General features: G+C 37.3%; 1 long non-coding RNA gene across 1 annotated transcript in view; it reads right to left on the bottom strand.

Annotated features, from left to right (window-relative positions):
* Positions 1 to 13,566, bottom strand: part of LOC130681036 (uncharacterized) — a 37,321-nt gene that overhangs the window by 1,952 nt on the left and 21,803 nt on the right. The window contains exon 4 of the long non-coding RNA XR_008994078.1: positions 2,941 to 3,109. This is a non-coding gene — a long non-coding RNA (uncharacterized LOC130681036). The remainder of the gene's footprint in view (positions 1 to 2,940; positions 3,110 to 13,566) is intronic.

The raw sequence follows: 13,566 nt of genomic DNA, 5'->3' as shown, positions 1-13,566 counted from the left end.
CTTTAACTGGTAGAATATAAAGATAACAGGATTCAACAGATAGAGGCTCATTCATTTCCATGACCCTTTCTCTCAGGTATACATGATACACGTACACTTCCGGGTTCGCCTAGGCCTTGTCATTCTTGTTGAACTCTTTCTTTTTTAAACTAGATTGGGTCTCTTGGCCTCTGCTGCCACGCTCTCTCCTGTGGCGCTTCAACATGCTATTGCAAGTGAGGGTATATTTGTGCACCTTGAGGTATTCCCTTCCCATTTGTAAATTCTTTTAGTACTTTTGGCCATTGCAAGATATCTCAGAAAGCACTAACAAAAATACACCCCCACTACTGAAATCTCTGTCCAAATTTCTTTACTTCTTTCCATTCCAATTCTGCTTAATTCCAGCTGCTTTTGAAATATTTAGACTTATTTGTTAGTCTGGGGATTATAGTTGCTTTTGCTTCTCCAAAACTGGAAAATTATTTTTATGGTGCCACATTCCGACCAACATGTAAATATTGCATACAAAGTTATGTGTAATGTCCAAGCTTTAGGGATACAACAACGTGTGCTAGTGAATCTTACTTATAGTCTGTATAGATAGAAGGATTGGTAGATATTTATTTATTAATATTTATTTATTAATAAATGGATTTATAGAGAGATGGGCAGAATAGACAGTTTATATTTTTAGGTCATCATGATTATTGTCACAGAGCTGTATTTTGGCTGAAGATTTGTTCACTAGGGCTGGATCCCCCTGGCTGCACCATTAACCCTGGGTGGGGCTTGCTCTAGTAACCATTGATTGGCATGAGGGTGGACAGGGGTATGTGAGCTAATCTAAGCCAGCCTGGGCTGGGGCACCATCTCTGCTTAACAAGCTCGTCTTCCTAAGACGCAAATTGACCCAAACTTGTTTCTTTTTCTTTTTTTTTTTTCCTCCTTTTCCATTTTTTTTTCTTTTTGACAACGGCCGAGGCACAAACGCACAACAGAAAACACAAAGAAAAGGTCTTTGAGGTCTTGACTCAGAACTAGCTTTTGCTCATTTATGACCACTGTGTATGTACAAACCAAAAATTAAGGTGTAGGAAGTCTGATCCAGCTATGATGCACAGACATGGAAATACACGGTAAAGGCCATGGACACAAGGAATAATGAACAACTGGAACCAATAATGCAATTACCCAGCAAACTCCCCCTCCTTGCAATGTGCCAATAATAGCTTACCAGAGATTTGAGGCCAACCACGTCTTAGCGACAGAGCTGCAAGCGAACACAATTCTACATAGCCGAAACTGACACGCTCTAATATTGTCAATGCATAGTTTTGAAACAACCAGTGGCCTAACCATTAATATATCCAGTAACTTCTCTAACCAGAGATCCATCAAGCACCCTAAAATTCTAGTAATATTAGTAAACTATAATAATTGTATACTGCAATATTAAAAAATGCAGTAATTGAAAGAACTTTTTATTCATTCTCTGCTTTGCATTAATTGAATAAATCTAAATTTATCAGGGAAGTCCTATAATCAATTTACTTGCTGCTTAATGCAGAGAATAAACTCAGCAATTTAGAGAAATTTTGAGAGAACAAGTGTGTAAAAATTCTTTTAATGCATTTTCCATGAAGGATAAAGGTTTACGCAGTTCTTACAGAGTCAGGTTTAACTACTAAACTCTGTGGTGTGGTCAGGGTAGGGTACTGTACTTGTCAGTACCTGAGGCCATTTATTAAGGTCTTGTTCAGTCTGCCTATGTTCTATAATTTTGTCAACCAGGACATTGTAAGAAAGTACAACAGCCCCTAAATAGCAGTGAGAGAGACAAAAAATTTCACTAACGATTCTTTTCCGTTAATACCATAGGAGAGATTTAGTCCTGATTAGTAAAAATAAAGGAAGCTGTTGTTATTCACTGAAAAGATTAAGGAAGCCTGTGCATGTATGTATGTATGTGTATATATATGAAATAAGCAACAAATTGCAATTATGCAAACACTGGCTGTTATAGTAAGCAATAAAATATGTTAAAGTACAAGTCTATTAACACAAGATTTCTCTTAGAAGGTCAAAGATTACACATAGAAGAAACTAAATAAGATCGCATACTATACTTAATCTGGAGAGTTACAGAAGCTCCACTGGTGATGTATAAATAAAATAAAAAATCATGTTACTGTGGAAATTAGTCATTGTACTACTTTCAAATTTAAACATTTTTCTTTATATCAACTACCAATGATTGTTTTTTTTCCTGTTGCAAGTTAACTTATTGTGAAATAACTCCAAGCTGTGTCACACTGACCACCTCATCAGAATTTTCCTTCTCTCAGACACCTTTCCGCTCATATGTGCTTTGATTCACATGCACCTACTACAGGAAGTGAGCTGTGACACCCTGTGGTCTACACAACATTGTAAAGCTATTGAATTATTGGAATGGAAATCAAAACAGTCTCAAGGGCTATACTCAAATAGCTGCCTATTTGTATTTCAAACAATGAAGTTTGGGGCGGTAGCATTCTCTTTTGCATTTTGCTTTTAATTTACATATGCATAACATATATTCTTTGGCATGAACAGTTCATTCATGATTGAATGGAAGGAGTTCTGTCTCTAGGAGAGCTGAGTAAGGTCCTTCCAACTCTGCTGCACAAACACACACATTTCTCCAATAAACAGTAATAACTTACTAAGTATTTAGATAAGTCTTCTTAAAATAATGACAAAGTCCACAGGGCTGGGGTGAAGTCAAAAAAGTATTAACTGATACTCCCTCCATTGGATGACGGCTCTTAACTCTTACATGCCACTTAACCTGAGATGCATCTTCTGTCAACTAAATGGGTCTAATATTCTTTCCAGTTTTAAAATTCCCAAAATGTTGAAACACAAGCAAAACAAATGTAGTCAAGCGCTTCGTTTCTACTATAAAGGCATACTCACTTTTAGTAAAGGCATCTTTCACTCCACACCTAGGAAAATCCTCGGCATCCTTTCTGTTATCAGCGTGTAATCGTCCAGGTACAGCCTTTAGGTCCAACAACTGCAGTAAGTCTTTCTATACTTTCTTCACAGTCCGATCTTTATTTCCAACATTTCACTGATTTTCTTTCTTTTTAAAAAGCACACATATCTCCTAAGTAATATTTCTATAATTTTAGGCTTAACTAACTGATGTTTTTGGATTAAAACAACATTACTAATTACATTAAAATTTATCTCATATAAAAGGAAAATTCTTTTTGATGACAATGAAGCTTACTATACTCCAGAAACATTTAATTAACCTGTATTGAGTAGTTTTAAATCTATGGTGAATATTAAGTAACACTTAATCTTGAGCCATGAAATGCTTTCTGTGGGTGTCAGCTTCACAGCAGAGCAGCTAAGGCAACGTCTGGGCCACAATTAACCTGAATGTAAGCTGTGCGGTTAGAAGGTGCTCTGCAGTATTACATGAGCCTGGTTACAAGCATTCTAAGGGTTTTCCTTAACCAAATTTTAATTACTGATTCATGTGGCATCTATAATAACTAAATTTCTGCCCCTGTAAGAAATGACACTTAGAATGTGGCTACATATGTTATTTCCAATGAATTTAGCATTTCCTTTACTTTTCAAAGCAATAAACTGTAATTGTGTAATTTATTTTCAAGTACAATAAAGGGAACTTTGCTTTTCCTTTTTTGGTTATAGGGGATTTTTGCTTTGAGTTTACTTGTGAAAAGAAAGGTTACAAAAGCACTAAAATTTTAATATTTTATTTTAATGGTGGCTGTTTTTATATCAAGGATTCAGAAATAAGATGAAATACAAAGAATATAAACAAGAGAACACCAAAGCATAAACAGGTCATTTGTAAAAGGACAGACATTACTGTGATTTTTTTTCCCCACGTTTCTTGAGTTGATTCTGTTTTTATGTATACCTGACAGGAAATTCTGGAAGGCACTAAGCTCCTTTTTCACCAGAGAAGACATCATTTTTTTTTCTTTTAACATTGACCCTGACCTCTGTGCACAATGAGCAAGACAGATAAACATTTAGATGGCTGGCTTCAACCCAGTAGCTCATCTTTATAACTCCTCGTCTCACCCACTGCTGCAAACAAGGATTATCTTTAAAATATTAAAGCTATAAGCCCAAGACACTATGATGAATTGAGAGTTTGTAATCTATACATACAAATACTGTCTAAGGACAGCAAATCAATAAGGTGCAACACAGGAATAAACAGGGATGGGGCTCTTTTTGTCAGGAAGATAATGATGACCATGGAAAGCACAAAGAATACATACTCAAATAAACACAACCACAGAGTTATCTTCAAAAAAGAGAAAATTTTATCCACATTCCCAAGTAGAAAATTTTGTTTTTGACTACCTAAATATGGGAACCTCTTTGTTTACTATTGTTATTGATAAGGGGTATTGAATGAACATGAAAGCGATTCATCCTCTCATTTTGACCCCTAATAGAGCTTTCTCTCAGACTGCTTACATTCACAATTAGAACAGAGAGATTAAAGCGCAAAAACAACTACAATGGGAGAAGTTTCTCAAAGCATATCAGCTAAATCCAAAGGTTTAGTGAATTCTCAAAGCTCAATTGCTAGCTTTTTTCTTGACTCAGTAAGGACTATCAACTATGTGAACTTGACAGAGTTATTAGCAATGGTGCATTTCAAGATAACACACAGAAATTTTGTTACATCTGAATATGAGTACGTGTTCATATTTCTGTTAAGACATAAAAGCTAACAAGCTAACCACAACCCAAGCTAAGTAAACATCAGATAAGAGTAAAGGAGAAGGAGGCAGTGAGCTTATTTATTAGAATGGATCTGAGCACAGATTCTGGGACACGTACATTCAAACTTCCAGAAGAAAAATCAGAACACAGGTTTTATAGTCATCACGTCATCTGTTATACATTTGGGATCTAAAAGCCGTATCTCCAATGCCTCCTCTGAGGATGTACTTTAATTTGGATAATGCTTCAGGACGCAAGCTTTTGCCTCTAGAACTACTTATAGGAAGGTTTGAGTTTGGACACATTTCCTGACGCAGAACCTCAAAAACAGATGTTTGATCGATCAATCAATCAAAGAGCTGTAATCATATTTAAATCATACATACCGTTGATACCTTGGGTACAGAAGCCTGTAGATGTTCATACTTCAGTTCATACAAGGGGGTCAGTAAACTATGGAAAAGTGCCTGTTTTTGTAAATAAAGTTTATTGGAACACAGCCATGCTTGTTCATTTCCATATTATCTATGGCTGCTTTTGTGCTGCAACAGCTGAGTTGAGTAACATACAGACTATATGGGCTGCAAAGGTGAAAATATTTATTATCTGTCCCTTTACAGAAAAAAAGTTTGCTGAACTCTGGTCTATCTGAGTTGTTTAAGCATAATTTGTTTAAGCAAAATACAGATAATTTGTTTTGCCAGATTTTCCTCAATAGTCTATACTTGAAGTTTTTCTGAGCTACTCAGCAACAAATGAGTCTTTCAATCCAATATTAAGTAAATGGGTTTCACAACTACACTATTATTGACCATTCCAAATTCTTTTCCAAAGTGTAGTGAAATAAGTCACAGAGAAAAGCCTTTAGTGTCTTCTGAACTTATATTTGGTCCTATCTTTATAGACTTATGTGACAAAATGTGCTAGATATTCTTTTTGGTTATCAATAACTTTTAATAACTTTTCTTTCAAGAATTTGGGTAATTTCTAATGTCAAATAGGATCTAGATAGACATGGTCACATTTAGAAATAATGTTAGATCAGGCCTAGCTTAAGCGAAACATCAAACGAGCATGGCTGTATTTAAATAAAACTTTATTTACAAAAGTAAGTGGTACATTTGATTTTACCTGCAGACCATAGTATGCTGACCCCTATTTTAGGTCTATGGTTGCCAAGGAAACTGGCTATTGGCCAGGGGTTATGCAAGATTAACTCCTAATATGTGGGGAAACACAACCTTTTTGAGTGCCTCAATAAACAATAATCTAGATTACAGGAAAATTAGAAATACAATAAAAGCTTAAAAAATATGGTCATTGAAAAAGAACACAGAATAAATTGAAGTATACAAAGCTTTTCTGACATGAAAAAGAAATCAAGATTTTCATCAGAAATAGGTCATGATTCTTCTAACATAATTAAGGTAATAAAACTTATGATTCTAATGAACTTGAAAAATTATAGTAAAATCATACTTGCCCCCAAATTTCAAAATAAAAATGCATACAAATGAAAACACTTGGGGACTGATCCTACCCAGTGGTGTAGAAAAAGTCTGAACCCACCTCATCCCACATACACACCATTTCACACTTATACACAGAGTAATTTATCCTAAGGAAGGAAAGAGGCCTGAATGAACACCTAGTGCACAATAAGAGAATAAAAAAAGACCACATAAAAAATCCAGGTGAGATGGAGACATCGTAGCAGAGGAAGCCCCACCTCCAGCCCAGCTCTGTGTTAGGAAAGGATATCGCTGAGGGACTGGAGCACAGAATAACCTTCTCTGGGGAATGGAATAAAAGCCACAGTTTGTGGGTCAAAGAACAACCATACCATCAATGTAAGAAACCGTTTTTAGAACTAAAGCACCCACCAAACACCGGGGGACCTGCTAGAACTTGCTCTGGGACTACAGGTGCTAGTGCACACCCTCATTTATGTTCCTCCACACATTGTTACTGCAGAAGGGGCAGGGTGAGTACCAGTGTTTACATTTCCTCCCCATATTGCTGGTGCAGACTGAAGCAGCACGAGTGATACTGTTTCTGTCCTAAACCCATATTGACAGTGCAGGTGGGAGCAGGGTGAGTACCACTGTTTACATTGCCCCTCATGTAGCTGGTGTAGACTGCAGCAGACTGAGTGATCTTGTGTATGTTCCACACCCATACTGACAGTGCAGAAGGAGCAGGGTGAGAACATCATTTATGTTTCCCATGCATATTAATAAAAATATGTCACTGGCAAAAGCAAACACATAGCAAAGGCTGTAGATCAATCACTTAAAAGCTAGTGTGCAGATAAAAGACAATAGTAGTAAATCAGTCACTTCTAAAAATTAGTCAACGGAATCACTAAATAAAAAGGAACAAAAGAAGATGTCATATACGTAAAATGTGGAGGAGGCAAAGTAAAAGGGGACTGATGTTAGAATGTGTTCCAATCTAAGTTACCATCAACTTAACAGACTATTATATACATAAGATGTCATAGATAAGCCCTGTGTCAAACCAGAAGCCTACAATAGATAAATAAAAAAAGAAAGAAAAGGAATCTACCGATAACACTAAAGAAAGTTATCACACACAAAGGAAAAGAGAAGAAGAAGAATGGATTAGAGAAGATTGGCAAAACAACCATAAAACATTTAACAAAATAGTAAAAGTCTATCAAAAATCACTTTCAATGTAAATGGACTAAATGCTCCAATCAAAAGACACAGGGTGATTGAATGGATAGAAGAACAGGACCCTCAACTTGCTGTCTACAAAATACACACTTCATACCTAAAAACACACAGACTGACATTAAAGGGATGCAAAAAGATATTCTATGCAAATAGAAATTAAAATAAAGCTGGAGTAACAGTACTTACATAGAACAAAACAGACTTTAAAACAGGACTATAATGAGACAAAAAGGACATTATATAATGACTAAGGGCTCAATCTAGAAAGAAGACATAACAATTGTAAATATCTACACACCCAGCAGAGGAGCACCTAAATATATGAGGCAAATATTCACATGTGTAAAAAGAGAAATTGATAGTAACAATAACAGTAGGAGAGCTTTACACCCATTTACAGTAATGGCAAGATCATTTAGAAGAAAATCAATAAGTAAAGGGTGGCTTAAAATGACACATTAGAACAAATGAGCTTAATAGATGTATACAAAACATTATATCCCATAAACTGCAGAGTACATATCCTTTTGAAGTGCACATGGAACATTTTCCAGGATAGATCACGCTAAGCCACAAAAAAGTTTCAAAATTTAAGACTGAAACCATACCAAACAACTTTTCTGACCACAATGGTATAAAACTGGAAATCAATTACAAAGAAAAGAACTGGGAAAATCACACACACATGGGAACTAAAAAGATGCTACTAAACAACCAATGGATCAATGAAGAAATCAAAAGAGGGAATAAAAAGAAATACTTGGAAAATAATGAACATAGAAAGACAACAATTCAAAATCTTTGGGATAAAGCAAAACCAGTTCTAAGAAAGAAGTTTATACCATTACAGGCCTATCTCAAGTGAACAATGTAACCCTACACCTAAAAGAGGTAGAAAAAAAGAACAAAATGCCCCAAGTTAAGAGGAAGAAGAAAATAAGAAATATCAGACTGGAAATAAATGAAATAGAGACTATAAATATATATATACAGCAGGTCAATGAAACTAAGGGTTATTTCTTTGAAAAGATAAACAAAATGATTAAACCTTTAGCTAGACTTATCAAGAAAAAAAGAAAGGGGACTCATAAATGATATCAGAAATGAAATAGAAGTTACAATTGACACCACAACATCTGTAACAGATTATTCTGAAAAATTATATGCCAACAAACTAGAAAACCTAGTAGAAATGGATAAATACCCAGAAACATACAATATTTCAGGACTGAACCAGGAAAAAATAGAATATCTGAATGGACTCATTACTAGTAATAAAAATGAATCAGTAGTAAAAAAAATTTCCTGGTGGAGCCAAGATGGCGGTGTGAGTAGAGCAGCGGAAATCTCCCAAAACCACATAAAGCTATGAACATATAACAAAAACAACTCTTCCTAGAATAAAGACCAGAGGACACAGGACAACATCCAGACCACATCCACACCTGCGAGAACCCAGAGCCTTGTGAAGAGGGTAAGATACAAGCTCTGGTCCCGTGGGACCTGAGTGCCCCTCCCCCAAGCTCCCAGCAGGAGAAGAATAGGCAGAGCGGGAGGGAGCCCAGGACTGCTGAACACACAGCCCCAGCCACCCGGACCAGAGCGCAAACACAGTGCGTGCGCGGGGCCCTGGATACTAGGAAAACAGGGCAGCAAGAACAGTGAGCGGGTACTGGAGGCCTGGCGCTAGAGGACAAAAGAAAAGCGAGTGGCCATTCTTTTTTTTTTTCTGTTTTGTTTCGGTGAGCGCTTTTTGGAAGTCTTAAAGGGATAGGGACCCCAATACTAGGGAAACAGGGCAGCAAGACCGGTGAGCAGATGCCTGAGGCTGGCGCCAGAGAATAAAGAAAAATGAGCAGCCATTACTTATTTATTTATTTTTATTCTTTTTTAATATTTTTTAAATTTTAAATTTTTTATTTTTTTGTACTCGTTTTGTTTTGGCGGGTGCTTTTTGGAAGTTTTAAAGGGGCAGGGTGGGACACTTAATCCAGAGGTAGGGAATCCGGCGATCTCTGGGCACCCTAATCCCCTGGTCTGCAGGGAGCAGGGAGGCCCCTTATGGAGATAAATACCCTCCCAGCCACTCCCCCTCCAACGCAACTCCACCACTTTGGAGCAGCGGCCCGAGCCAGGCCACGCCCACAGCAACAGCGGAGATTAACTCCATAGCAGCCGGGCAGGAAGCAGAAGCCCTGGCTGTGCGCAGCTGCCCAGCACAAGCCACTAGAGGCCGCTGTTCTCCCAGGAGAGGAGGGCCACAAACCAACAAGAAAGGAAGTCCTTCCAGCCGTCACTCGTCCCAGTTCTGCAGACTATTCCTATCACCATGAAAAGGCAAAGCTACAGGCAGACAAAGATCACAGAGACAACACCAGAGAAGGAGACAGACCCAACCAGTCTTCCTGAAAAAGAATTCAAAATAAGAATCATAAACATGCTGACAGAGATGCAGAGAAATATGCAAGAGAAATGGGATGAAGTCCGGAGGGAGATCACAGATGCCAGAAAGGAGATCGCAGAAATGAAACAAACTCTGGAAGGGTTTATAAGCAGAATGGATAGAATGCAAGAGGCCATTGATGGAATTGAAACCAGAGAACAGGAACGCATAGAAGCTGACATAGAGAGAGATAAAAGGATCTCCAGGAATGAAACAATATTAAGAGAAATGTGTGACCAATCCAAAAGGAACAATATCCATATTATAGGGGTCCCAGAAGAAGAAGAGAGAGGAAAAGGGATGGAAAGTATCTTGGAAGAAATAATTGCTGAAAACTTCCCCAAACTGGGGGAGGAAATAATCAAACAGACCACGGAAATACACAGAACCCCCAACAGAAAGGATCCAAGGAGGACAACACCAAGACACATAATAATTAAAATGGCAAAGATCAAGGACAAGGAAAGAGTTTTAAAGGCAGCTAGAGAGAAAAAGGTCACCTATAAAGGAAAACCCATCAGGCTAATGTCAGACTTCTCGACAGAAACCCTACAGGCCAGAAGAGAATGGCATGATATATTTAATGCAATGAAACAGAAGGGCCTTGAACCAAGGATACTGTATCCAGCATGACTATCATTCAAATATGACGGTGGGATTAAACAATTCCCAGACAAACAAAAGCTGAGGGAATTTGCTTCCCACAATCCACCTCTACAGGACATCTTACAGGGACTGCTCTAGAAGGGAGCACTCCTAGAAAGAGCACAACACAAAACATCCAACATATGAAGAATCGAGGAGGAGGAATAAGAAGGGAGAGTAGAAAAGAATCTCCAGACAGTGTATATAACAGCTCAATAAGTGAGCTAAGTTAGGCAGTAAGATACTAAAGAGGCTAACCTTGAACCTTTGGTAACCACGAATTTAAAGCCTGCAATGGCAGTAAGTACATATCTTTCAATAGTCACCCTAAATGTAAATGGACTGAATGCACCAATCAAAAGACACAGAGTAATAGAATGGATAAAAAAGCAAGACCCATCTATATGCTGCTTACAAGAAACTCACCTCAAACCCAAAGACATGTACAGACTAAAAGTCAAGGGGTGGAAAAACATATTTCAAACAAACAACAGCGAGAAGAAAGCAGGGGTTGCACTACTAATATCAAACAAAATAGACTTCAAAACAAAGAAAGTAACAAGAGATAAAGAAGGACACTACATAATGATAAAGGGCTCAGTCCAACAAGAGGATATAACCATTCTAAATATATATGCACCCAACACAGGAGCAACAGCATTTGTGAAACAAATACTAACAGAACCAAATGGGGAAATAGACTGCAATGCATTCATTTTAGGAGACTTCAACACACCACTAACCCCTAAGGATAGATCCACCGGGGAGAAAATAAGTAAGGACACAGAAGCACTGAACAACACACTAGAGCAGATGGACCTAATAGACATCTATAGAACTCTACAACCAAAAGCAACAGGATGTACATTCTCCTCAAGTGCACATGGAACATTCTCCAGAATAGACCACATACTAGCCCACAAAAAGAGCCTCAGCAAAATCCAAAATATTAAAATTCTACCAACCAACTTTTCAGACCACAAAGGTATAAAACTAGAAATAAATTCTACAAAGAAAACAAAAAGGCTCACAAACACATGTAGGCTTAACAACATGCTCCTAAATAATCAATGGATCAACGAACAAATTAAAGTAGAGATCAAGGAATATACAGAAACAAATGACAACAATAACACAAAGCCCCAACTTCTGTGGGATGCAGCGAAAGCAGTCTTAAGAGGAAAGTATATAGCGATCCAGGCGCACTTGAAGAAACAAGAACAATCACAAATTAATAGTCTAACATCACAATTATCGAAATTGGAAAAAGAAGAACAAATGAGGCCTAATGTCAGCAGAAGGAGGGACATAATAAAAATCAGAGAAGAAATAAACAAAGTTGAGAAGAATAAAACAATAGCAAAAATAAATGAAACCAAGAGCTTGTTCTTTGAGAAAATAAACAAAATAGATAAGCCCCTAGCCAAACTTTTAGAGAAAAAGAGAATCAACACAAATCAACAGAATCACAAATGAGAACGGAAAAATCACGACAGACTCCACAGAAATACAAAGAATTATTAGAGACTACTATGAAAACCTATATGCCCACAAGCTGGAAAACCTAGAAGAAATGGACAACTTCCTAGAAAAATACAACCTTCCAAGACTGACCCAAAAAGAAACACAAAAGTTAAACAAACCAATTACAAGCAAAGAAATTGAAACAGTAATAAAAAAACTACCCAAGAACAAAACCCCCGGGCTGGACAGATTTACCTCAGAATTTTATCAGACACACAGAGAAGACATAATACCCATTCTCCTTAAAGTTTTCCAAAAAATAGAAGAGGAGGTAATACTCCCAAACTCATTCTATGAAGCCAACATCACCCTAATACCAAAACCAGGCAAAGACCCCACCAAAAAAGAAAATTACAGACCAATATCCCTGATGAATGTAGATGCAAAAATACTTAATAAAATATTAGCAAACCAAATTCAAAAGTATATCAAAAGAATCATACACCATGACCAAGTGGGATTCATCCCAGGGATGCAAGGATGGTACAACATTTGAAAATCCATCAACATCATCCACCACATCAACAAAAAGAAAGACAAACACCACATGATCATCTCCATAGATGCTGAAAAAGCATCAGACAAAATTCAACATCCATTCATGATAAAAACTCTCAGCAAAATGGGAATAGAGGGCAAGTACCTCAACATAATAAAGGCCATATATCATAAACCCACAGCCAACATTATACTGAACAGTGAGAAGCTGAAAGCTTTTCCTCTGAGATCGGGAACTAGACAGGGATGCCCACTCTCTCCACTGCTATTTAACATAGTACTGGAGGTCCTAGCCACGGCAATCAGACAAAACAAAGAAATACAAGGAATCCAGATTGGTAAAGAAGAACTTAAACTGTCACTATTTGCAGATGACATGATATTGTACATAAAAAACCCTAAAGACTCCACCCCAAAACTACTAGAACTGATATTGGAATACAGCAGTTGCAGGATACAAAATTAACACACAGAAATCTGTAGCTTTCCTATACACTAACAATGAACCAATAGAAAGAGAAATCAGGAAAACAATTCCATTCACAATTGCATCAAAAAGAATAAAATACCTAGGAATAAATCTAACCAAAGAAGTTAATGACCTATACTCTGAAAACTACAAGTCACTCTGAAGAGAAATTAAAGGGGACACTAACAAATGGAAACTCATCCCATGCTCGTGGCTAGGAAAAATTAATATCGTCAAAATGGCCATCCTGCCCAAAGCAATATACAGATTTGATGCAATCCCTATCAAATTACCAGCAACATTCTTCAATGAACTGGAACAAATAATTCAAAAATTCATATGGAAACACCAAAGACCCCAAATAGCCAAAGCAATCCTGAGAAAGAAGAATAAAGTAGGGGGGATCTCACTCCCCAACTTCAAGCTCTACTACAAAGCCATAGTAATCAAGACACTTTGGTACTGGCACAAGAACAGAGCCACAGACCAGTGGAACAGACTAGAGACTCCAGACATTAACCCAAACATATATGGTCCAT

Source organism: Manis pentadactyla, chromosome 15 (assembly GCF_030020395.1).
Source record: "Manis pentadactyla isolate mManPen7 chromosome 15, mManPen7.hap1, whole genome shotgun sequence".
In the NCBI taxonomy this organism is placed as follows: Eukaryota; Metazoa; Chordata; class Mammalia; order Pholidota; family Manidae; genus Manis; species Manis pentadactyla.
The sequence above is the reverse complement of the archived record's forward strand: the minus strand, read 5'-3'. Positions and strand labels throughout refer to the sequence as shown.